At 33.8% G+C, this 24,597-nt stretch overlaps 1 long non-coding RNA gene across 3 annotated transcripts; it reads right to left on the reverse strand.

The window, feature by feature from the left end:
• Nucleotides 1-5,798: 5,798 nt before the first annotated feature.
• LOC123704891 lies at nt 5,799-8,254 on the reverse strand. 3 transcript variants are annotated; one of them, XR_006753204.1, is made up of 4 exons: nt 7,933-8,254; nt 7,416-7,856; nt 6,671-6,810; nt 5,799-6,274 (listed from the first exon to the last, which is right to left on the reverse strand). It is a non-coding gene; the product is annotated as an uncharacterized LOC123704891 (long non-coding RNA). The 3 variants fall into 3 exon arrangements; XR_006753202.1 differs by having other exon boundaries at nt 7,416-8,238; XR_006753203.1 differs by having other exon boundaries at nt 7,463-8,233.
• Nucleotides 8,255-24,597: the final 16,343 nt, after the last annotated feature.

Here is a 24,597-nt window from a genome sequence, read left to right on the forward strand (position 1 = left end):
AGCGGGCAGTGACTTTTCATAATAAACTCAAGAGTTAACCTAACACGCTCGTCGCTTCGCTCCTCGCTACCTATTTGAATATTTAGGCCGGCCGCTGCCGCGACTCGCTCGCTTCGCTCGCTTGGCTCGTGCGATAGGTAGTTCAAAAGTTAACCTAACATGCTCGTCGCTTCTCTCCTCGCTACCTATTTGAATATTTAGGCCGGCCGCTGTCGTGACTCGCTCGCTTCGCTCGCATGGCTCGTGTGGTAGTTCAAAAGTTAACCTTACACGCTCGTCGCTTCGCTCCTCGCTACCTAAACTGCTTATAAATTACTTATTATTCAAATATTGGTAAAATTTTTGAAACGTCTTATCGATAGCGGGCAGTGACTTTTCATAATAAACTGTTCAAGAGTTAACCTAACACGCTCGTCGCTTCGCTCCTCGCTACCTATTTGAATATTTAGGCCAGCCGCTGCCGCAACTCGCTCGCTTCGCTCGCTTGGCTCGTGCGGTAGGTAGTTCAAAAGTTAACCTAACACGCTCGTCGCTTCGCTCCTCGCTACCTATTTGAATATTTAGGCCGGCCGCTGTCGTGACTCGCTCGCTTCGCTCGCATGGCTCGTGTGGTAGTTCAAAAGTTAACCTTACACGCTCGTCGCTTCGCTCCTCGCTACCTAAACTGCTTATAAATTACTTATTATTCAAATATTGGTAAAATTTTTGAAACGTCTTATCGATAGCGGGCAGTGACTTTTCATAATAAACTGTTCAAGAGTTAACCTAACACGCTCGTCGCTTCGCTCCTCGCTACCTATTTCAATATTTAGGCCGGCCGTTGACGCGAATCGCTCGCTTCGCTCGCTTGGCTCGTGCGGTAAGTAGTTCAAAAGTTAACCTAACACGCTCGTCGCTTCGCTCCTCGCTACCTATTTGAATATTTACGCTGGCCGCTGCCGTGACTCGCTCGCTTCGCTCGCTTGGCTCGTGCGGTAGTTCAAAAGTTAATAAATATTTTCTACTCCGGGAGGCTGTCAACCCTCGAAGTAGCGCGGTGCGCGGGCAGCAAGCTGGTGCGTTGTGCGCGGGCTGCAAGCAGCCCGCGAGCCCCTTTTGCCCCTGAGTTGAAGCAATAGGGCAGTCATTTGAAAATGCATTCGAATTTCCTGTCCATTTGTTACATCTGCTAACAGCGATTCTACAGTCAGTCGGTAATGCTTATAAATTCCCCATTCAAGTATTCTCCACTCCGGGAGGCTGTCCACCTTCGAGGGTGCGTGGTGCGCGGGCTGCAAGCAGCCCGCGAAGCATCCCAGGGCAGAAATCTTCAGTCATTTGAAAATGCGTTAAAATTCCCCGTCAATTTGCTTTTATCTGCTAACAGCGATTCCACAGTCAATCGGAAGTGCTTATACATTCCCCATTCAAATATTTTCCTTTCCATTTGTCACATCTGCTAACAGCGATTCTACAGTCAGTCGAAACTGCTTATAAATTACTTAATCAAATGTTGTTAAATTTTTGAAACGTCTTATCGATAGCGGGCAGTGACTTTTCATAATAAACTGTTCAAGAGTTAACCTAACACGCTCGTCGCTTCGCTCCTCGCTACCTATGTATTTGAATATTTAGGCCGGCCGCTGCCGCGACTCGCTCGCTTCGCTCGCTTGGCTCGTGCGATAGGTAGTTCAAAAGTTAACCAAACACGCTCGTCGCTTCGCTCCTCGCTACCTATTTGAATATTTAGGCCGGCCGCTGCCGTGACTCGCTCGCTTCGCTCGCATGGCTCGTGCGGTAGTTCAAAAGTTAACCTTACACGCTCGTCGCTTCGCTCCTCGCTACCTAAACTGCTTATAAATTACTTATTTAAATATTGGTAAAATTTTTGAAACGTCTTATCGATAGCGGGCAGTGACTTTTCATAATAAACTGTTCAAGAGTTAACCTAACACGCTCGTCGCTTCGCTCCTCGCTACCTATTTGAATATTTAGGCCGGCCGCTGCCGCAACTCGCTCGCTTCGCTCGCTTGGCTCGTGCGATAGGTAGTTCATAAGTTAACCTAACACGCTCGTCGCTTCGCTCCTCGCTACCTATTTGAATATTTAGGCCGGCCGCTGCCGCAACTCGCTCGCTTCGCTCGCTTGGCTCGTGCGATAGGTAGTTCATAAGTTAACCTAACACGCTCGTCGCTTCGCTCCTCGCTACCTATTTGAATATTTAGGCCGGCCGTTGACGCGACTCGCTCGCTTCGCTCGCTTGGCTCGTGCGGTAAGTAGTTCAAAAGTTAACCTAACACGCTCGTCGCTTCGCTCCTCGCTACCTATTTGAATATTTACGCTGGCCGCTGCCGTGACTCGCTCGCTTCGCTCGCTTGGCTCGTGCGGTAGTTCAAAAGTTAATAAATATTTTCTACTCCGGGAGGCTGTCAACCCTCGAAGTAGCGCGGTGCGCGGGCAGCAAGCAGCCCGCGGCGCCGTCTTTTGCCGTTGCTCTTCAATCACCCTTCCTACTATGGAAATTTCCATACAAAATTTTCGAAAAAAAAAAATTCGCTTTTTTACCAAAAATTTTTACATGTCTGGAAGCGGACCAGGTTTTGAAGCATTTTTTACTTCGACGACACCAACCTACCTGCCACCGGTTCAGAGAGCCGTTGAATTTCGTGATGTATGGAAAATGGAAACCAGGGGTCGGAGAGAGATTCTGAGTATGCAGTTTTGTGAATATGGCCGATATGAGCACAAAAGTCAATTTTTAGACCCATCGTAAAGTAACCGGCGCCACCATCTTGCTTTGAAAAATTGGCCATTTTTTGAAAAAAAATTACGTCCAATTTGAAATTTCTCGATTGCCCTGGTAGCACCCCATCTTCCTGATCATTTTTTAGTTCTACACCCCCCACCTATCTCGCGCCGTTTCAGAGAGCCGTCGAATTTTGCGTTGTATGAAACTCGGAAACCAGCTATGGAAACTCGATTATGAGTATGCCAACTTAATATGCGACTCGATTAAAGCCCCTGTGCCAAGTTTCAGCGCGATCGGACCAGCGATGGCCGTTTTAGAATTTGTATGGCGGCGGCCATTTTTTCCGCCATTTTGAATTTTTTTCACTATCTGTGGTAATTGCTCGAGGTCTACTACAATTTTAGTTTGAGCACCCCAGATGTAGCTGCTACCGTTTGCGCGGGCCGTTGACCGTCTTCGAGAGATGAGGGAAAGTTTAAGATTTCGGATTTTTCTGGATATCCTGGGAGCTGGGCGAGTACGAATGCATCATTGGTGTATTTCTCCATTGCACCACCTCGTCTAAATTTACGTTTTTATGTTTGCGCCAAAAATGGAAAAATTCCAAAATCGAGCGTCCCACTATGGCTCCCTAGTAGCGTCCCAGGGTGGTGATCATTTTTAGTTCCGGCACCCCCCACCCAACTCGCACCGTTTCCGCGGGCCGTTGGATTTTATGTTGTATGGAAGTTGGAAACTGGGGCCCGGAGCCACTCGAACGGGGCACCGATCGATTCGCCGGCTCGAACAGAGCACGTGTGCCAAATTTGAGACGTAAGGATTCATAAACGGCGATTTTGGCAAAGTACGGCGGCCATCTTGTTTTCGCGAAAATCCCAATTTTTCCACCACCCCTGGTAATCGCCACCAGTTCCGAGCATTTTTTGTTCAGACACCCCCCCTCCAGGTATCACCGTTTTTGCGCACCTCCAGGGGTCCACTTGGTTTTCGAAGATGATCGAGATCGCTATATTTTTCCTCTGGTCACTCGGCGCACCTCTACACGATCACGTCAAAATCCCCCCCACTTTCCACGTAGTTTCCGAGAAAAGCGATGTCAGTCAGTGAGTGGTAGTGTAGCTTTATATATATATGATAACTAGCTGGTGCGTTGTGCGCGGGCTGCAAGCAGCCCGCGAGCTTCCGTGTGCTCTAAGAGTTTTAACAAACGATGTTGTTTTTTTTTATTTATAATTTTTCTAGCTATCATCAGCTCTTGGACTATAGCAATAGGTATAATTTCTAATAATAAATCATTAATTTTTATTTTGTCAGAAAAAAAAGTCCAAGACAACACTTACTCAATACAAGTACTTGATCGCAATTAATCGTTTCATAATCATAAAAAATATATAGGGTATATTATGACAAAATACGCTAAGAAGAGATCTTTGATGTAAAAAAAATACACTGAAATTGTATGTTTTTTTTTTTTCTATTATAATCATCAATCCATGTTTCAACAACAGAATGTAATTTGCGATGTAATTTGTGTATTTTTGTTGTACATACCTATAGTTGTACCAACTAAAAAGAAAATAGCAAACTGACACATTTTTTAACATAAATATAATAACCTGTATACTTATATTGTGTTACATCAATCTAGATAATATTGTTATTATGATATATATATGTATTATATATTGAAGAATAAATAATTGAAAAATTTATGTTCAAAAATCTTACACCACCATACTTCATAATTTGATCGATATTCATTAATCCTAAACTATATATTCTTCTTATTTAATTAAAAGTATAAAAGAGCGAAATTTATGAAAAAATAAATAAATCAATGCTCAGTTTTCGAGCAGCCCAGTCTCTAAGATCCCAGCCGATAAATTACTTGTCTTTAAATATAGTATTATACATTATAATAATAATACAAAATTTAAATATCACTGATTTCTCTTTCAGTTTTGAACGACTTCGATAATATAGAAAGCGATTGTTTTTAACAGAAGCAATAATGAAAATAGAAGATTGAAATTATATAATGAAAAAATGATCTCGAAATTTGCAAAACGTGTTTTTGAAAGATAAGATACAATACAAAATAAGATATCTAAATAATGGTGTTTTAATTTCATTGAACATATTCATATACCTTAAGATATACCTACTTGAATAATAATGGTTACCTCTTGTCTTGTTTATAAACTAACAAAAAACTGAATTATATAAACAAGTCCCCCTGTCGAGTGTAGCTGATATTAAAATTAAATGTTAAGTTGTTAGTTCGTTATGTAAAACCTCGAAATAATATCTAGTTTGTTACCTATCGTTATTTTTTCTTATCTAGTTACATTAAATTGACTACAACAAGTAGAGAACAAGAAGAACAAGAGAAAACAACTTCAATAAAAAATCAACAAGATTTTTTATTGAAGTTGTTTTCTCAATATTTCTAGTCTCTTAGGTATTTTAGTAATTTAGCTGCAAGCCAACAATTTAAATATGTAATAGTTAGGAGTTAATTAGTTAAAATTTTCATATATGCATTCATCAGCGTTTTTCTTAATTCTATCATTTTATAATCCTCTTTCAAATAATATATTTTTAATTTTTATATGATAAGGTATGTACATATAGTGCCTTTTTTTAATTTATATGTACCTACTGAATTAAGTGTTAGGAAGTTATACCTACGTTTATTATAAAAAAATATAGGTAGTTATAAATATCAGTTCCATCTGTCGGTTTGCAATGATTAATTTGTTAAGTTCTTCATACACTGTGTTTATTGAATCGAACATGTGAAAAATGATTTTAGTAGGTTCATTTCTATGTGTTTCTATGGCATACTTAGATCATAAAGTAAATGGCATAAGAAAAAGCTAATTTTAAGTAGGTAATAAGTACTAAACATTGTCTTGTGTAGTAGATGGTAGGCAATTTATCTAATCAAAACTTTAATTATTTCAATAATAAAACAGCTATCTACATAGATTAATTACATTTATCAAAATAAAGTTTCATAAAATCAATGTTAATAATTATTTTTGAATTGCGAATAAAACAACAATAATTTAAACTAAAATGATTTTATTAACATGACTATATTATTCAACTTATGGTAACAGTAATACATTTTTTCATTTTTAAAGAAAATCTATAGGTATAAATTTATACAAAATCAAAATAACAAAAAAACGAATAACATACAACTTAAATAAAATCTATACATAAAAAAACGTAGGAAAATACACTTGAATATTTTTTGGGTGCAATTTACAAAATAATAATCGAAGCAAAAAATATGCTACCCCACCCCGGGCTAGACGCAAACAATAGTGCATAGATAAACATAAAATTTTGAATATATAATATATTAACCGGTCGGATTAACATCTTATAGGCTAAACATACATATTAGATAACATCGTGCTAAGACCAATAGGAGCCTAGCAATGCGGATAAAGCCACGGAGCACGATGGTGGTCTGTTTAGTGCTTTCACGTGTTTCTTCTTAGTAACGCTGCTTTGAGCACCTGGCGCGTCTGGCTGAAATTGTTTAAAATATGAATATTTTTGCTATCCTTTTTTATATGCATAAGTATGAGTATCAATAAAAAATCAAGAATAGTAGTCAAGAATAGTCGATTGAAATTCAATTTATGAATAGATATACTTAATATGAATTCTTGCAAGTCACAACTTTGGTTTTTATCAGTGATGTTTATTATAAAACTTATTGTTTGTGACGAGAGTTTTATAGTTAGAAATTAAAAATTTTAATGTATTTTACTACAAATATATAGCATAAATTTATAAAAAATTATATTTTGTTCTAATAGTAACAAAGGTCGCATTGAGGAAACTATTTTTTATCAATACTTTATGTAGTTTGATCGTTTCATAAACAAAAATTAGGCCAAAAATATAATTAATATACTTAACTGGTGATTCCATTTTGTACTGATACAAAGCCTGTTTTATATATGTTTAATTATTTTGACTTCAATTATTCCTTTTATTGGTTGTGTCATTCCTCCTCCTGATGAAACTGTCTTTATGTTATAGAGTAATTTGTGGCATTTCTGAAAAAAAAAATCCACATTTAATGAAAACCTTCAATTTGTCAAAACTAAATCAAATAATTGGGACCACCACATTGCAGGCAGCTTTCAAATAAAAAGAAAAAGAATTCTCAAAATCGGTTTTCCCAGTGAAAAATTATGATTTAACAAAGCGAAAAAGAGATTAAGTCCAATTTCGAAGTCGATTAAAATGTAAATTTAATCATGATGTGTTATTTATTATATTTATGCAGTTTAAATGTTTCACAAACAGGAATTAGGTCAATAAATATATTATAAGAAAAGAAAGAAAAAACATTTAATTCAAGGACATCAATAAATAACATCAATAGGTACAAAAAAAAGAAAATCACATAAAATCACATAAAATTTACACACAAGAAAAAAAGTAAAAAAAAGAACATGAGAAAAAAAAATAAAAATAAAGAAAATCAATTATAAAACAGTGTCCTTGAAAAAGGGAAGCCAACTCAGCATAATCTATGCTGCAATTATGCACACACAGAGCTGGTTTTCAGTGGCCCCTAGACATTGTTACGATTAGAGAAACAATAATTATGTAAGAATATATGTAATGTATGTAATAAGAATATTATGTACTTAACTTGATATTTTTTCTCATCAAAATTCTTCATCAAAACTTTATATGTACCTAATATGTAAAATATTTTGCCCTCAAGTCCTTTTATTGGTAAAATAAGTAGTATCTTTCTTCCTATGGATGAAACTGGTCTTTTATATTTTCCTATTTCTACTGGGAATCAATTGTGGCGTTTCTGAAAAAAAAAACATTTATAAAATATTTGATTATCCTCATTTTTTATCACTGGCAATCATTTTAAACGTTTTAATACACTTTTTTAAATTTATTGAGAGTTTTGCATCCATACTTTTGTTATCTAAACTTAATCAGGATATAATGTTTTTTTAATGCTCCTTTTTAGACAAACAGGAATTATGCCAAACAAATATAATATACTTAACTTGTGATTTAATGTTGTCATATTAAACCTATTATTTTGTGTTGTTTGTCCGTCTTCTGCGATCTGGAAAATATGAAATATATAAGTTGTATCATAAATTTAGAAAGATAATAAGAAGATTATAAAAGATAATATAAACCTATGACAAATATCCGCAAAAAGTAACACTGTTTTCAATTTTTTTGACTGGCAGCGAGGTGTTTCACATCATACTGAGCAAATTATATCTGAAACTTTCTGTATTAATGCAAAACTACCACCTCCTCCTTTATCCAGGCTTGGGACTGGCTGCGATGAGGTAGAATAAAATAATCTTATAAAATTTATTCTATTCACCCTCAAACACAGGCGGAGTTACCTAACTACCGTCTAAGTACTCGATATACACTAATTACTACTATTATACTTAACTATAAAAGAAATAAAAATTGTAAAGTGTGTTATGATTGACACGTGTTTAAGTAAAGCGTTATGCGTGTAATAAAATAAAATTAAATAAATATAACCATGATTCTATCAAAAATACATACTTAGGTATACACGTAAATAAAATGTATGAATAAAATATCTACATTCTACATCAATAATTTACACGATCTAAATTAATTTACTCTAGTTTACTCTAGTCTATATACCTATAAACTAAACTTAATTGATTTTATGTACACAAAAATATAGTTTGTGTTGTGCATGTAAGTTTATGTTAAAAAACAAAATTGATTGATCTATATAGAAAATTGAAGCATAGCGAGACAAAATATTTAAATATTACTGTAAAATGCGCTCAGCGAATGTAAAAGTACGATATTAGAAGTAATGATGTAGCGCGTTGTACTGTAAATATACGTCGGACGTGATGCAATTTATAAAAATGAAATGATAGCCCTTCGAATATAGAATAACGATGGATCATGAAAGACGATAGCGGGCGCTTTTAGTCCAACGGAAGGAATGGATCCGCGGACGGTACCGGGCCGGTGTCGGGCGGAGCTGCGCGCGAGCGGCCTCGCTCGGCGGCGAGACGTGGCCGGGCCGGCAGCGCGCCGCGGCGGGCGCAGGAGCGGCTCTGGCGCAGAGGTGAGTGCGGTGCCCCAAGTCGCTTTGCATTGGCGCTGCGTCGCGCCTGCAGTGATGGTGGTGGCTAGATGTAGACAGTGTCGAAACAATAGAATATTACGATTGATAATGCGGGGCGTTTCTCTCAAGTTATAAGTATGTATTAATATTATTTTATATTACATCTCATATAATATGTCATAATAATTATGCTAACCTAACCAAAATATTTGCGTATTTGAAAAAAAAATGGACAGATCACGGATACACAAAATAAAAACAATTTTAAGTTCCTATAAATAATTGTTATTTATTCTAACTATCAAATTTGATAAATGTTGAGTGAATGTTATCACTATCATGTAAACAAAATTTAAATGGATATGATTATTAATATTATTTTATTAATATACCGTGAAATATTCACAAAACGAAAGATGTCGTTTACTTTAAAAGTCAAAGCAATATCATGAAAGGTCGGGAACCTTCAGAGGCTGGGAAATGTTACCCAGGCATTTTTTTTTCTCTTTTTCATATAAATCGCATTTTATTTTTCCAAAAAGCTGGTACATCTCAGTAAAATGAGCATTCTTTCGATTTCTTTTGCTGCAAAGATTTCGTAGTGGGATTATGTTGTAGGCAATAAAAAGACAAAAAAAGCAAAACAGAATATCGTTCATTGACAATTAAATAAAAATAATCATATTTTTCATTTAAGTTGTGCTTAAAATTCAGTGATTTAACTTTATTTACCATGGTTATTTCCGGGATACCAAATTAGGTTTATTTTTCCGAAATTAACCGAATAGAAATAATATTTATTAACTATCAAATTATGTGGTAATATAAAATGTGCTAACCCTAAGCTTCTTTTGATGCTGAGCAATGTTGTAAAATATAGATCGCTACATTATTAGGTAATTTTGCCCACCATTGTAACTTTTGTTTAAAACAACCTTCAGTGGTAGTTATAATATTTCAAACGTTATTTAATAACATATTATGAGTTATATATACTTGAACTTTCACCATTTTTGCCCGCGAAATCACACATGATATTCGACGAGTTACAACAAGTTGCTAATTTAAGTTAGCGACACATACGGCAGTGTTGTCAGACATAGAACCTATTTTACACCAAATACTTTGAATGTTGCGGTATTTTTGCAATTTAAAAATTTACTTATGAATTGATCTTCGGGCAAAGATATCCTTGGTAAAAAAATCACAATAAGACACTATGCATTTTCGAAGTAATTATGATATTGATTAATTGTTTTTGATAATGTAGTTTTTTTTTGCGTTGGAAAATATTCAAGAATATGGTTATCATACTAACAAAAGATGTTTTCAACTCTTAGAGTGTTTCATACATTTTACATTGTCTTACTAAAATATTGTAAATAACAAAAACTTATAGGTGATACGTAAACATAAATGTTCTACTTATGTATCTAGTAAAAACAAAAAATATATTTTATAGATATATTATATATGCATGTGAAAAAAGCAATTGATTGTAGTTAGTATAACAATTCTTCAGTTCTCGATTTAGGTTTGGAGTTTGTACGATAACCGTACTTACTACATAGTCACTTTAATTATTTCAAGCAAGCAAGCAATGAAATGTTTCAAATTACAAAATAAATAACCAGTCGACCAGCTGTATTCCAACATTAGGTACATTAAGATAAAATGTATTTTACATAATGATAGTATGTACTTTATATACAATGAGTTCTTAATATTACAGGTTAACGTTAACTTTTTTTAAATTACATATAGTATAAACTATAACGTATTAAGAAGAATTTAGAGAAGATATAAAGAAGAGAAAGAAGAATAGGCACAGTGGTGTAATTAATTAACACGAAACGAAAAGGGCGAGTTACATAAGAAGGTATAGCGAAAAAATAGAAGAGTTGCCTGATACTTTAATTCAATAAAGTTTCTCTCGAAGAAGAGAAGGCAGAGTAAAAGTAAGGAAGAAAGTTTTTATTTTTGCAATACGAATTACAATATTATAACTTTAATTATTGTAAAATAACTGTTGACAACGTAACGTGTATGTTAATTTTTTTTTTTCATAAGTACATAATAATCGACAACCAACATTTGTTTTAAACTTTAGTTCCATTTAAAACGAGATAAAAGAATAAATTAACCCCTCAGCTGTCGCGGCGCGCCGCCTCAAAAAGGTGCTGTCTGTCGGGCAAATTCGAGCTTTCGGCGCTGATTTGCCGATTTTTTTCGATATTAAAATTTGTGATATAAACTTTAACCTGTGAGACTCTTGTAAATTTTGATGCTAACTAGATAACCAAACTTTATATTAGTTACCTTACTTACTCCCTGGCATGCTTATTTTACTTATTAGAAGCATTTTTTCCCACACATTTTGCATAAATGTTACATTGTAAAGAAAAATACTCATAAAAAAATAATATCAAGGTATTTTAGATTTTTATTTTTGTATTTTCATACTAGAATAGACAATCTTTTGAGTGAATATAACAAAAACATAGGTTTATTTAATAAAAATTCGAGAAAGTTGATTATGAATATCATCGATTTACGCATGAGCATAAGCGGGCGCGATCTCCAATCATGTTCATACAAATACAGACTTTACAGGGTGCTCCAAAATGACAACATTTCAAAATTTTTTGCTACTTGTTTTTATTTTAATTTTAATCAAAACTAGATAAAAACTAACAGTAATTTTTACTTTTTGGAAATATTTAGGTTTTTATTAATGTTTAAAAATCGTCTTATTCCTAAATGACGTTATTCTTATAGTGGGCTTTGTTCTAACGTATGTATGTATAACGTCTCCACATGTCTAATTTATTTTCTCTTAAAATTTGCATTTAAGAAAATATTTTTTGTGGTAACAATAGCATTATGAAGAAATGCTTTTTTTTTTTCATGCTCTTAATTATTATCTATACATATAATAAATCTGTAGAAGGGTCAATTCTGTACATTGAAAATATTGAAAATATAAATAGCAGGGGGTGTTACTGGATCGATACCAAGCCCAAATATGTGATTAAAAAAATTATTGTCTGTCTGTCTGTATGTGAAGGCATCACGTGAAAACTAAGGTTTCGGTTTCGATGAAACTTGGTATAATTATACCTTATTATCCTGGGCGTAAAATAGGATACTTTTTATCCCGGAAAAATACGTAGAAAAAAATCTTAATTTTTTCCGTGCGGACGGAGTCGCGGGCGGAAGCTAGTAATCGTATAATATGAAATGTGTAATATGAAAACTACAAATCGAAAGGCACTGTATCCATTCAGAAAAATGTCTAAGCTGTACAAATGTGAAATCTACATTTAATTATACCATAACTTAATTATAAACCGTTACATTTAATTTATAAATCAAAAATTTACGGAAATTTGAGTTTGAAACATTTTTTATAAAATACAGCTTATGTAAAGGATAAAAATCAATAAACTTAAAGATTCAGAATAAATAAACAATTACATATAAATGATATTATACATCTAAATGTTATACTTATCATTCTAAAAATCAACAAATAATAGGAATCAGAAAACATACGAAATGAAAATCATTATACTATGTCCCTAGTTGTATAGAAGAAAGAATCGTATCATATTATTGTTTTATTAAAAAAATGAACGTTATGCCTTAATAAAATTAACGCTCCCAATCCTATTTATGCATATAACTTAGCCACGCGTTACTCAAATAATTTTGTCCGTGGGCTAAATTAGCTTATAAGTAAATAAATAGTACAGAGATTCTTAAAAAAATATCAATCATCTAACGGATTGAAATAATAGGTAAGTACTTAAATAAATTTTATTTAACTGATAGCACTATAAAAAATTGTTATGAAGCTTTGTGTCTGTACTATTTATATACTCATGTGGTTGTAATGTGTGATGTTGACGACAACATTGGCCAATTAATAGGAATATTTGCAACTTAGCACAAATAACGTCGAACAGAACGAACTTCTGTTCATTATTTCTTGTAATAATATATCGAACACAACGACCGCCTTGAGACGACGATTTATTACCACGAGGTTCCACTTGAATTTGATCAGGAAAGTGATGAAAGCTATCCAATCTAGTTTTTATTTAACTTCAATACATGCAGTATTTCCAAGCATATTGTAATTAAGATATAAACTAATCGGTAAAATTGTATTAAAATCGGTTCAGTAGTTTACCTAGTCCTAACTACTAAGTCCGTAGTACACAAACGGCATGGAACTTAAAAATATTTTGATTGGAATAAAATAAAACGTAATGTGTAGAATTTCATGAAGAATCCTGGTATCAGGAATTAAAAGCTGCAAATTCCCAGACACTGATCGTGTAAGTATTATTATCTGTTCATTTGACAAAGTATACAGAGTTATATTTTCTTGATTTCAAATACTGTTACGTCCTATTGATAAAGTAAGCCTTGGAGTGTCTTGTCTTCCATTGCCACAAGGATCGTTGTTCCATTTGAATTCTCTTTTATTGGTACTCAAATGCTTACGAATCGGAAAAAGGTAATCCTATCAAATAGTTACTTAGATATTTTTATCTTCAAATGAAAATTAAAATATCAAGGTGGAAGTTTATTTAGGGTTACCTAACAAATAAGTAATTATTGATTATGTAGTTTTAGACAGCAATGTGATATCTTCAAATAAAAAAATTGCTTTCTTCTTCTGGGTAATAGCAGCAGTTTTGACACCAAAAATACAATAATTGTTATCGCTAGTCATTTACAAAATGAGAGGATAGATTTATATTTTCAGGCGTACTGCAAATGATGCATTTAATTCGTTTTATTAAATCTGTAATGTTCCAAGGCTATTTAAAGTCATGAATGCAAAAAAATAATCGTCTTCAGAGAGCGATCTAGATCTATAACATTCTGCCTACGAATGTACTACATATAGTACATAAGAATAAAAAACTCGCACACCGAGGGCTCCGAACAAACCAATTTTTTATTATGTTGTAACTCTAAAATTTTATGATTTTCGAAATTATTCCTCAATCTGCGCTATAAGAGCTTATTTTATCCCAATTTCAAAACTCTACGTACACGGGAAGTACCCTGTAGGTGTCGATTCCCTTGCTAATGTCGAAATTTGCGAAAATTTGCAGCATAAACGGCTGTATCTTTTGATTGCGTTGGTTTATAAGTTTGATTTTTTCGCAGCTTCAATCGACTCAAGTAATCAATATAAATTTCAGTTAAATGTCACATTACGCGCTCCTTATAAAATGGGTCTTGACAGACAGACAGATGGGCAGATGGGATGGACAGACGTAATCTTATTAGGGTTCTGGACCCTTAAAAACCAAACCCTTTGGGATGCAGCCGTTAATACTGCAATTTTTAGCAAATTTTGACATTTGCAAGGCAATCAAAACCGACAGGGTACTTCCCAAGTACATAAAATCTTTAAATTTGGTAAAAAGCAACGTTTTATAAAAACAGATATAAGAATAATTGCAAATAACATGATTTTTTAATTGCCATTTACAAATAAAAAAGTACTTAATAATTTCAACTTTCAACTAATATGAACGCCTACGTGTATTAACTTGATATTCACATTTAAAACTCAGATTTACAATTTAAAAGATACCTACAGCATAATAAAAAAAATAAGTATGTACGAAGCCCTCGGTGCGCGAGTCCGACTCGCACTTGGCCGGCTTTTTATTTTTTCTGAAACTTAAGGTTCCCCAATAAATAATAATATGTTGTATTTGTATGAAGGTAAGAATATGTTGTACAATTAAAGTGTTAAATTTCTTTTTGAGTTTGTCCTACACAAATTACATAGTATCACTTTGTCCTATATATAGGTCATAGTGAAAACCATTGTTCCCTTGTTCATTGTTGTTTGTAGGTTTTTTTACTATTTTTCCAGCATATATACAATATTTTAACCATAATATACTAAAACTAAAAGAATTAAGAAAGAAAATGTGTCTCTGGAATTTTTTCGTAAGCAGGTTACGGACTATAATTTTTGTAGTTGATTATGTATATCGTTTTTAACCTGAGGACAATTATAAATACCACAAAAACGATACCTTTCAATATAAACAAAACATATTATCATGTACATTTTATTTTGTATGAAAATGAAAAATTTAATTGAAGACGAAATTTAAAAAATAGTGACGTTGAATTTGTGAACATCCTGTATGCGGATTTTACGGGGAAATTATTGTCGGTTTTGATTTGAAAATGAAATATCTCTAAAATGGAACACAGTATCAAATTTTGAATTATATCATTAAAATCTTCATAAAATTTCTCGTAAAATGATGTAAAGAACAAATACAATATGTAAAAAAAAATATGATTTACCAGGGGTCAAAAACTAAGCAACGTACAGTTAAGTGATAGATACATATTTGAAACCATTATTTATGGTATAATTGTTGGTAATTTTCATTATTTCGGCACATAAACATTAGGTTATATAGTCAATAATAATAAAAAGACCAATAAATAATTACCGTTTTTCAACTTTCCGCAAAATTTTACATTTTGTAAAACTTTAAAAGTTAAAAGTTACTCGACTAAAGTATGACATAATTACTGTTATATTTCGAATATTTATCGGTCAAATTATTATTGGATGGACTTTAAATATTCAGTAATTCATAAGCTATAAACTAAATAGTCGTTTATGCAGATTTGAACTATATTTGCGTTACAATGAGCCAATTTCCGACCGGCGGTGATTTGGCACAGATCTGTGCCCCGACAGACTACGGGTACAAAATTTTTGGCACAGATCTGTGTTCCGACAGACGAGGGTTTAATACGAATACATTTTTTTATACTTAATTATAAAATAAATCTTGATCTTGCTTGATTGAGGTGATTCAAAATACTGGAATTACTAATTATACGCTATTCACATACAATATATCGAACTATTCCACCATACTTCAATACTGAATACAATTAAGTATTTTTATGTAAATTAAAATTCATTAACTCCACTCGCTTGCAGGATCCGTGCGATCAACCCCACCGGGTGAGACCCTTTTGGGAAGCCCAGCGAGTGCGATCAGCAACCGGATAGAATTCATGTTCTTGTTTGGATGTCGTTTCAGAAAATATTATCATACAAATAAATCATAAAAGCATAGCCTTCAGTGTTGTATTTGATGTCGTTAATATTAGGATTTTAGTTTCATGTTCGTTCGGTTATAATTTGCACTTCAGTTTAGTTCCAAAACTTTGTGACCTCACATACGACGGCAACTGGATCATAATGCCATTTTTTTTAATTACATATATTATATTTACCTTGAACTTTCACTGTGATAGTCAATTTTCTTATGTTTTGATTACAATGGCTGTTATCAAGGATTTTGTCCACTTACGACGTTTCCTTTGGTGAACAGAAAATTTCTTTTGTCAGCTTCGAGACATTTTTGGAGTGAGAAAAAGTCATCATGTCACTCATGTTTGTTTGGCTATTGCGTCTGACCAATGTTTTCATTGCTTTCTATAATAGTAAAATGGCTATGACTGTTTATTATAATAGTAAAATGGCTATTTTAATTAGATAACGTATGTAATTCCAGTATTTGTTTCTTGTTTCGTTGATGCGGCAAATATTATATTCTTGATGTTCTATCATTATTATTTTTTCGTTTTTTTTATTGTTATTTTTTTTTTTGGTTTTGTTCTTTTTTGTGTGTTTTTTTTGTCTTTTTTGTATATTTCTTTTTTTCTGATATTTTTTTTGTTTTTGTTCTTTTTGTGTTTTTTTTTGTGTTTTTTTTTTTGTATATTTCTTTTTTTCTGATTTTTTTTTTGTTTTTGTTCTTTTTTGTGTTTTTTTTTGTTTTTTTTTGTATATTTCTTTTTTTCTGATATTTTTTATGTATTTTTTTTGGTAGCTATTAAACAATTTGCTGTTTTAAATAGAATAATTAAAAATATATTTTAATTTATGCAAATTAAAGGCATACGAAATAATCTAAGAAGTGAAACTGCCACCCTTTATATTATTTACGTTAGTAACAAATGCTTGAATTTATTCGATGTGATGAATAACCATATTCTTGTTACAATATTTTTTACATAAAATACTCGTAAATGCATATGCATGCTTTTTGCGCAGGTGTGATTATTATAATACATAATCTGTAATCAAAGTTTCAATTTATGAGGATTCGGGTATAATTTACAATTTAAGTACTGAAAATGTTGTATATTATTATACCCAATCATAAGCTTTGCTTTGAATAGAAAAGAGGAGACAAGATGTACCTCTTATGTTTTATGGTGCTGAGTTTATATTTCGATACTTATAATAAAATAATGTTGATGATTGTTCCTTTATCACCTCGAGAAGCATAGGGCTTCAGTATATAGTTCATTCAGTAGATAAATAATAAATTAATACTAATAAAATATTCATAGATAAATTAATAAAGTGGTTGGGTACTGAAAATGTGATGATTGGCGTACAATGGGTCATCAGCTTTGCTTTGAAGAACACTTCAAGCAAAGAGAGACGAGATGTGCTACCAATCCTTTACGGCATCGAGTTTGCATTTTGATAAATAATTAATAATAATACTAATCAAATATTCATAGGTATGTTAATAAAGTGATTGGGTACTGAAAATGTGATGATTGGCGTACAATGGGTCATCAGCTTTGCTTTGAAGAACACTTCAAGCAAAGAGAGACGAGATGTGCTACCAATGCTTTATGGCATCGAGTTTGTATTTTGATAAATAATAATACTAATAAAATATTCATAGATAAATTAATAAAGTGATTGGGTACTGAAAATGCGATGATTGGCGTACAATGGGTCATCAGCTTTGCTTTGAAGAACACTTCAAGCAAAGAGAGAAAAGATGTGCTACCAATGCTTTATGGTATCGAGTTTGTATTTTGATAAATAGTTAATAAATTAATACTAAAAAAAATATTCATAGGTAAATTAATATAGTGGTTGGGTACTGAAAATGTGATGATTGGCGTACAATGGGTCATCAGCTTTACTTTGAAGAACACTTCAAGCAAAGAGAGACAAGATGTGCTACCAATGCTTTATGGCATCGAGTTTGTATTTTGATAAATAATAAATTAATACTAATAAAATATTCATAGATAAATTAATAAAGTGATTGGGTACTGAAAATGTGATGATTGGCGTACAATGGGTCATCAGCTTTGCTTTGAAGAACACTTCAAGCAAAGAGAGACAAGATGTGCTACCAATGCTTTATGGCATCGAGTTTGTATTTTGATAAATAATAAATTAATACTAATAAAATATTCATAGATAAATTAATAAAGTGATTGGGTACTGAAAATGTGATGATTGGCGTACAATGGGTCATCAGCTTTGCTTTGAAGAACACTTCAAGCAAAGAGAGACGAGAGGTGCTACCAATGCTTTATGGCATCGAGATTGTATTTTGATAAATAATAATACTAAAAAAATATTCATAGGTAAATTAATATAGTGGTTGGGTACTGAAAATTTGATCATTGGCGTACAATGGGTCATCAGCTTTGCTTTGAAGAACACTTCATGCAAATTTTTAAATTGCTAAAATACCTTCATACTTTGGCAACATTCAAAGTATTTGGTGTAAAATAGTTGGTTAATTTGTCTGTCAACACTGCCTATTGTGTGTGTCGCTAATTTAAATCAGCAACTTGTTGTAACTCATTGAATATCATGTGTCATTTCGCGGAAAAAAAAAATGGTGAAAATTCAAGTTGATAGTTTGTGCATGATGGCGAAAACACAGGTTACTTTTACTCATAATATGTTATTAAATAACGTTTGAAATATTATAACTACCACTGAAGGTTGTTTTAAACAAAAGTTACAATGGTGGGCAAAATTACCTAATAATGTAGCGATCTATATTTTACAACATTGCTCAGCATCAAAAGAAGCTTAGGGTTAGCACATTTTATATTACCACATAATTTGATAGTTAATAAATATTATTTCTATTCGGTTAATTTCGGAAAAATAAACCTAATTTGGTATCTCGGAAATAACCATGGTAAATAAAGTTAAATCACTGAATTTTAAGCACAACTTAAATGTAAAAATATGATTATTTTTATTTAATTGTCAATGAACAATATTCTGTTTTGCTTTTTTTGTCTTTTTATTGCCTACAACATAATCCCACTACGAAATCTTTGCAGCAAAAGAAATCGAAAGAATGCTCATTTTACTGAGATGTACCAGCTTTTTGGAAAAGTAAAATGCGATTTATATGAAAAAGAGAAAAAAATGCCTGGGTAACATTTCCCAGCCTCTGAAGGTTCCCGACCTTTCATGATACTGCTTTGACTTTTAAAGTAAATGACATTTTTCGTTTTGTGAATATTTCACGGTATATTAATAAAATAATATTAATAAACATATCCATTTAAATTTTGTTTACATGATAGTGATAAAATTCACTCAACATTTATCAAATTTGATACTTAGAATAAATAACAATTATTTATAGGAACATAAAATTGTTTTTATTTTGTGTATCCGTGATCTGTCCATTTTTTTTCAAATACGCAAATATTTTGGTTAGGTTAGCACAATTATGACATATTATATGAGATGTAATATAAATATTAATACATACAACTTGAGAGAAACGCCCCGCATTATCAATCGTAATATTCTATTGTTTCGACACTGTCTACATCTAGCCACCACCATCACTGCAGGCGCGATGCAGCGCCAATGCAAAGCGACTTAGGGCACCGCACTCACCTCTGCGACAGAGTCGCTCCTGCGCCTCCCACGGCCGGCCGCCGGCTCCGGAACTCACGACCTACCGCCTTGCAGAGGACTCTCGACACGCATTTCCACCTGTCACCGAGCCGATAAGGTCCAATCAAATCCATTTAAATTCCTATGAACCAAGCAACTGCTATGACTTACATATCCATGGCATTATTAAATATAAGAAAAGTTCAGTCAATTTTATAAATTACTGTCACCGCCACTGACATATAAATACTCGACAATGCGCATACAACCTTAAAACCAATAACAAACTTATACATTCGCTCTCGCATTTTACTTTAATACAAATAATTTGTTACACAGTGTTTCAACTTTAACGTAGAATCAATTCGTTTTTTAATATTAGCGTCATGATGATAAGAGTTCATAAAAAAATACGCACAATGTAAACGTTGGCAACATGATTTAATTTTAATAATTGATTTCTGATATAGAACGTTGGTGAACAATTTCATTCCAGGAAGCCGAGTGTGTAATGCTTGCAAGTGTAACTCGTCAATCTACCAAGCAAAATGAATAGTGTAATGCATGGTGGGAAATCCCTAAAGTAACTGTGGAATGACGACGTTATTCACGTAAGGTTTACCATCGATTAATTTTTCCCTATGTACAAGAAGCATTAAATCGTTCCTATCCCGTACGCGACCTAATGCCACGTACAACTGTCCGTGACTAAAGACGTCCGATCTTAAATCTATGCCGACCCTATTAATGGTTTGGCCTTGACTCTTGTGAATAGTCATTGCATAACACACCTGAAGGGGAAATTGCAATCGACACATTTCTATTGGACTATTATGATCAATGGGGGCCTTAAACATGATTCGCGGTATAAAAAACAATTCGGCTATTCCCGGTTTGCGAACTGTTATCAATCGAGGTGAAGTCGCTACGATTATAACTTTTGTACCATTAACTAAATGATCTGAAAAACTAAGGTTACGAATTATCATGCAAATGCATCCTACTTTTAATGTAAGATCGTGTTCTGGTATACCTTTAGGGTGCATACTATTCAACACGTCTACGCCTAAATACAATTCGTCAGTGTCATCCGTAGCCGTTTTATCTACTGAATAGAAATGTAAAAGGTCGCCTGACAAACGGTCTAATACAGTCCTATTTATTTCTCTAATATTAGAATTATGAGTGGAAAGAATGGCCCTACCTATACAAACTTCTGGCTCATTTTCTAAAAGGAAATCCGAAAATACAAAATTAATTAACTCATTTAAATCAGTAGTAAATGATAAAAGTGAAAGGTCTATTAAATTTTGACAAGATCTACCGACCTTTACCGAATGTAAAGGCAAATTATTTGAACCTATTTGAAGTAAAAAATCGGAAAATACACTATCTTCACTACACCTCTGAGGTGTAGTTAGTGAAAACGTCTTTAAACTCTGCCATAAGGGCGATGATTTTACTGAGGCATTAAATATGTCTGAATGACACTTGGCGTTGGTAACTACGGGCGGAATCTGACGAAAGTCTCCAGCAAAAATGATAACCTTTCCCCCGAAACTTTTATTAGACTTTGTCAAGTCTTGCAAAGACCTATCTAACAAATGAATGAGGTACTTGTGTACCATCGGCGCTTCGTCGTAAATAATTAAATCGGAGTGTAGTATGAGTTCAGCTCTCTGGGTTCCGTTTGTTACGTACCAATACCCTAAATCGTCAATAGCGCTTAATGGATACCTAAACATACTATGCGCAGTCATACCGCCGTCATAGTTCTGCGCGGCAATACCGGAACTCGCTGTGCACAAAACTACACCATTGAGTACGCCCCTCACGTACGCTGCTATCGTATTTAATAGCAACGTTTTACCAGTGCCTGCCGGACCGTCTATATAAATAGCACTTTCGTTACTATTGCGAAAACCGTGATCAGTGAGCAAATTTTGCACATATTCGAACACTTGCCGCTGGTCATGAGACAGCTTGGGCGTCCAAACATCCACAAATTCGCGTAATCCGTCTGCATCGTGTAGAGCCTTCTCACGACCTAGTTCGGTGGTGTCATCGTGCGCGTCAGGCAAACCTTGCTCTAACAAACACGAACCATGTTTTCGCAATAGACGGTCAATTTGAACCAAGGCCTGGGTGTACGCTCTATCCGGATCGTTATTTACGCGGTTAAGTATGTCTTCAGCTAGCTCATTTTTAAATTTTTCCCACAGTGTCGCTACTGCTACCCCGTTAACAGCCAATAATACGAAAAAGTTACGCAGGCGTGGTCCGGTCAAAAAACATGAAGCTTCCTGCATAGCTATCTCGTATTCGGCTTCATCGTTGGCGATACCAACGGCTTTAGCGGCCTCCTGGAATGTGTTACAATTTGGACCACCCAAGTTATAAAGATCCCTGTAACTACGGCAGGGGTGTAAAGCTAACAGTAATCTTAAATAAAATTGTTCACCTCTGTTGGGCGCGACCCAAAATAAACGCGTCACTATTTCTCCCCTCTGTCTTTTCGTCAAAAATTTACCGTTGGTCATATTATAAATGGTTGTATTTTTTGTTGAGGGGCGGCTGGAATGAACGATGTACCTCTCGTAAAAATCTAAATATGTTAAACTATCGAATTCTTCACCGAGGGGACGATTAAAGTACGTGACGAGATCCGAACCCGAATTTTGAACGGCACGCGCTTCATTTCCCGCCTTAAAAAAAATAGATTGGTGATTTTCTAAGTGAACGTCTAACATCTTTACAGTGGGCTCACGTCCCGTGACGTCAAACTCAAAAACTCTCCAAGCAGCCTCACCAGAACCGATGTATCGTTTTGTGACGTACTGTTCTATTTCGTTATTTTTTAGTTCTTCCGGAACAATGGCGACTCGAGCCTCGTCTGGACCTTTAGTCATATATTTAAAGAGATATTTAATGACTGTTCGAGTAGACACTGATTCTAAATTTAAATGGCAATCATATCTAAGAAGAAGTGCAGCGTTGTATGGTACTATCCACAAATCACTAATTTCTATATCCCTCCCTCTGTATTTAATAGTGGCTGTATTCTTACTGTTACGCTTTAAGTTAATAAACCCTTTATCATTACAATATGTGACTTCTGTCTCTGGTTTTGGGAAATAGCTTGTACATTTTTTTTTTTCACTATCCCAACATTTTAAATCTGTCCTATGCGGCGGACCGCACGGACCATGTACCATGTAATCTAAAACTGCTTTCCTTAATTTTCCATCAACTTCTGAAGCGTCAGGAATATCTGCTCTAATAAATTTATCTACATCAGTACCGTGAACGGGGCCACCACCCTCGACTGCAAAACAGATATGAGCGTGTGGTAATCCCCGTTTTTGGAACTCTATTACATACCTATAAAATATAAACAATTTTACCAAACCAAACCCCTGTGCGAAGATCCCTCAAAAGTTGCTGTAATTTAATGTTAAAAACTCTAGCACAAATTGAAGGAGTATTATGATGACCTGTTGTTGAATTTTGTATTTCAGGCCATTTGGGATTGCAAGTTAAAGTTAAAAGAAAAGATGGCAATCCTAATCTGTTAACTACTGCCATAGCATCCATATACTTTTGCTTCATATATCTAGGCCCCCCCGTGTAACTACTTGGCAAGTAGACTCTACCAGGCACAACCCCACCCTCTCCTCGAATAGTCTCATCTACACTTATCTGCTGTAAAACTGACTCTACTTCTCTTAATGGAGCGGAACGGAGAGCATTATCCGTGTTACCTTTTTGGATGTTATACAGGTAACGAAGTCTTTCTTCTAAAATCCTACATTGCATATCAACTAACCACTCTTCAGACAAACGATTAAAATCGTTGAAACGGGGTTCGCTCAGAAGGAGACATCTAACATATTTGTTCTGGGTTAGTTTTGCTCCATTATTGTCCGTTTTGTTAGGAAACCATCCAGGGTTACCGTGCGGATACAATAATGGATATTGAAAAGTTTCATATAAGGGGTGCATTATATCTACTGTGTGAGGCTTTTTGTCTCCAATTTTCCAGATTGCAATGGCGCGAGGAATGTAACGTTCCTGCTCATTGCTTATAATGGCAGCAATCTCGTTGCCTAAAGGCATTCTTAAAAACTGTGACATTTGGTGGAAAGGTCCCACGTGGTTAAGAAACAATGAACTACAATTAGAAAGACCAGAATATATACAAACTGATTTAGAAGAAAAGAAGATACCTATTAATACAGTCACACTAACAAACACTATACAAGATAAAATTTCATTAAAGTTTGAAGAATTTGACACATTAAAAGAATTATTGAAAACAATAGCTTATTGTAAGAAATTTTTGAGATTTAAAAAGAATAAAGAAGACATGAAAATAACAATTGAATATTTGACTAGTTTACAACAGCGAACTAGATGGTTGAAGAAGAATGATGAATTTAAAGTAGGTGATGTTATTTTGATTAAACAACCTAATTTGCCACCTGGCAAATGGGCATTAGGGCGTATCACTGCCAAACACCCGGGGCCAGACGGTTTCACTAGGGTTTATAGTGTTAAGAGCGGTGATAGTGTAATAAAAAGAAGTGTATCTAAATTGTGTTATCTTCCTATCAATACAGATATCAATTAATCATTTAAAACAAGCGAGTCAATTCATTTCGCATGTAATTGTTCTTTTGCTATGGTATATGTATGTGTATTTGATTAATTGTATAAGTGTAAAATGTAAACCTATCTGTATTGTTGTTATGTGTATAGGTACATAAATATTTAATATAAAACTGTCATAAAAATGTATAAAGTTGTGTGTAAACTAAAATATAACAAATAACAAAGCTTGCAAAGATGTATTATGATGTGTATTTGATAAATTTATTAAAAATTAAAGTCAAAATTATAGTGTCGTAAACAAATGTTCTATGTAATATGTATGTAATGTATGTAACATTCAAATTTAAG

Source organism: Colias croceus, chromosome W, assembly GCF_905220415.1.
Source record: "Colias croceus chromosome W, ilColCroc2.1".
NCBI lineage: Eukaryota > Metazoa > Arthropoda > Insecta > Lepidoptera > Pieridae > Colias > Colias croceus.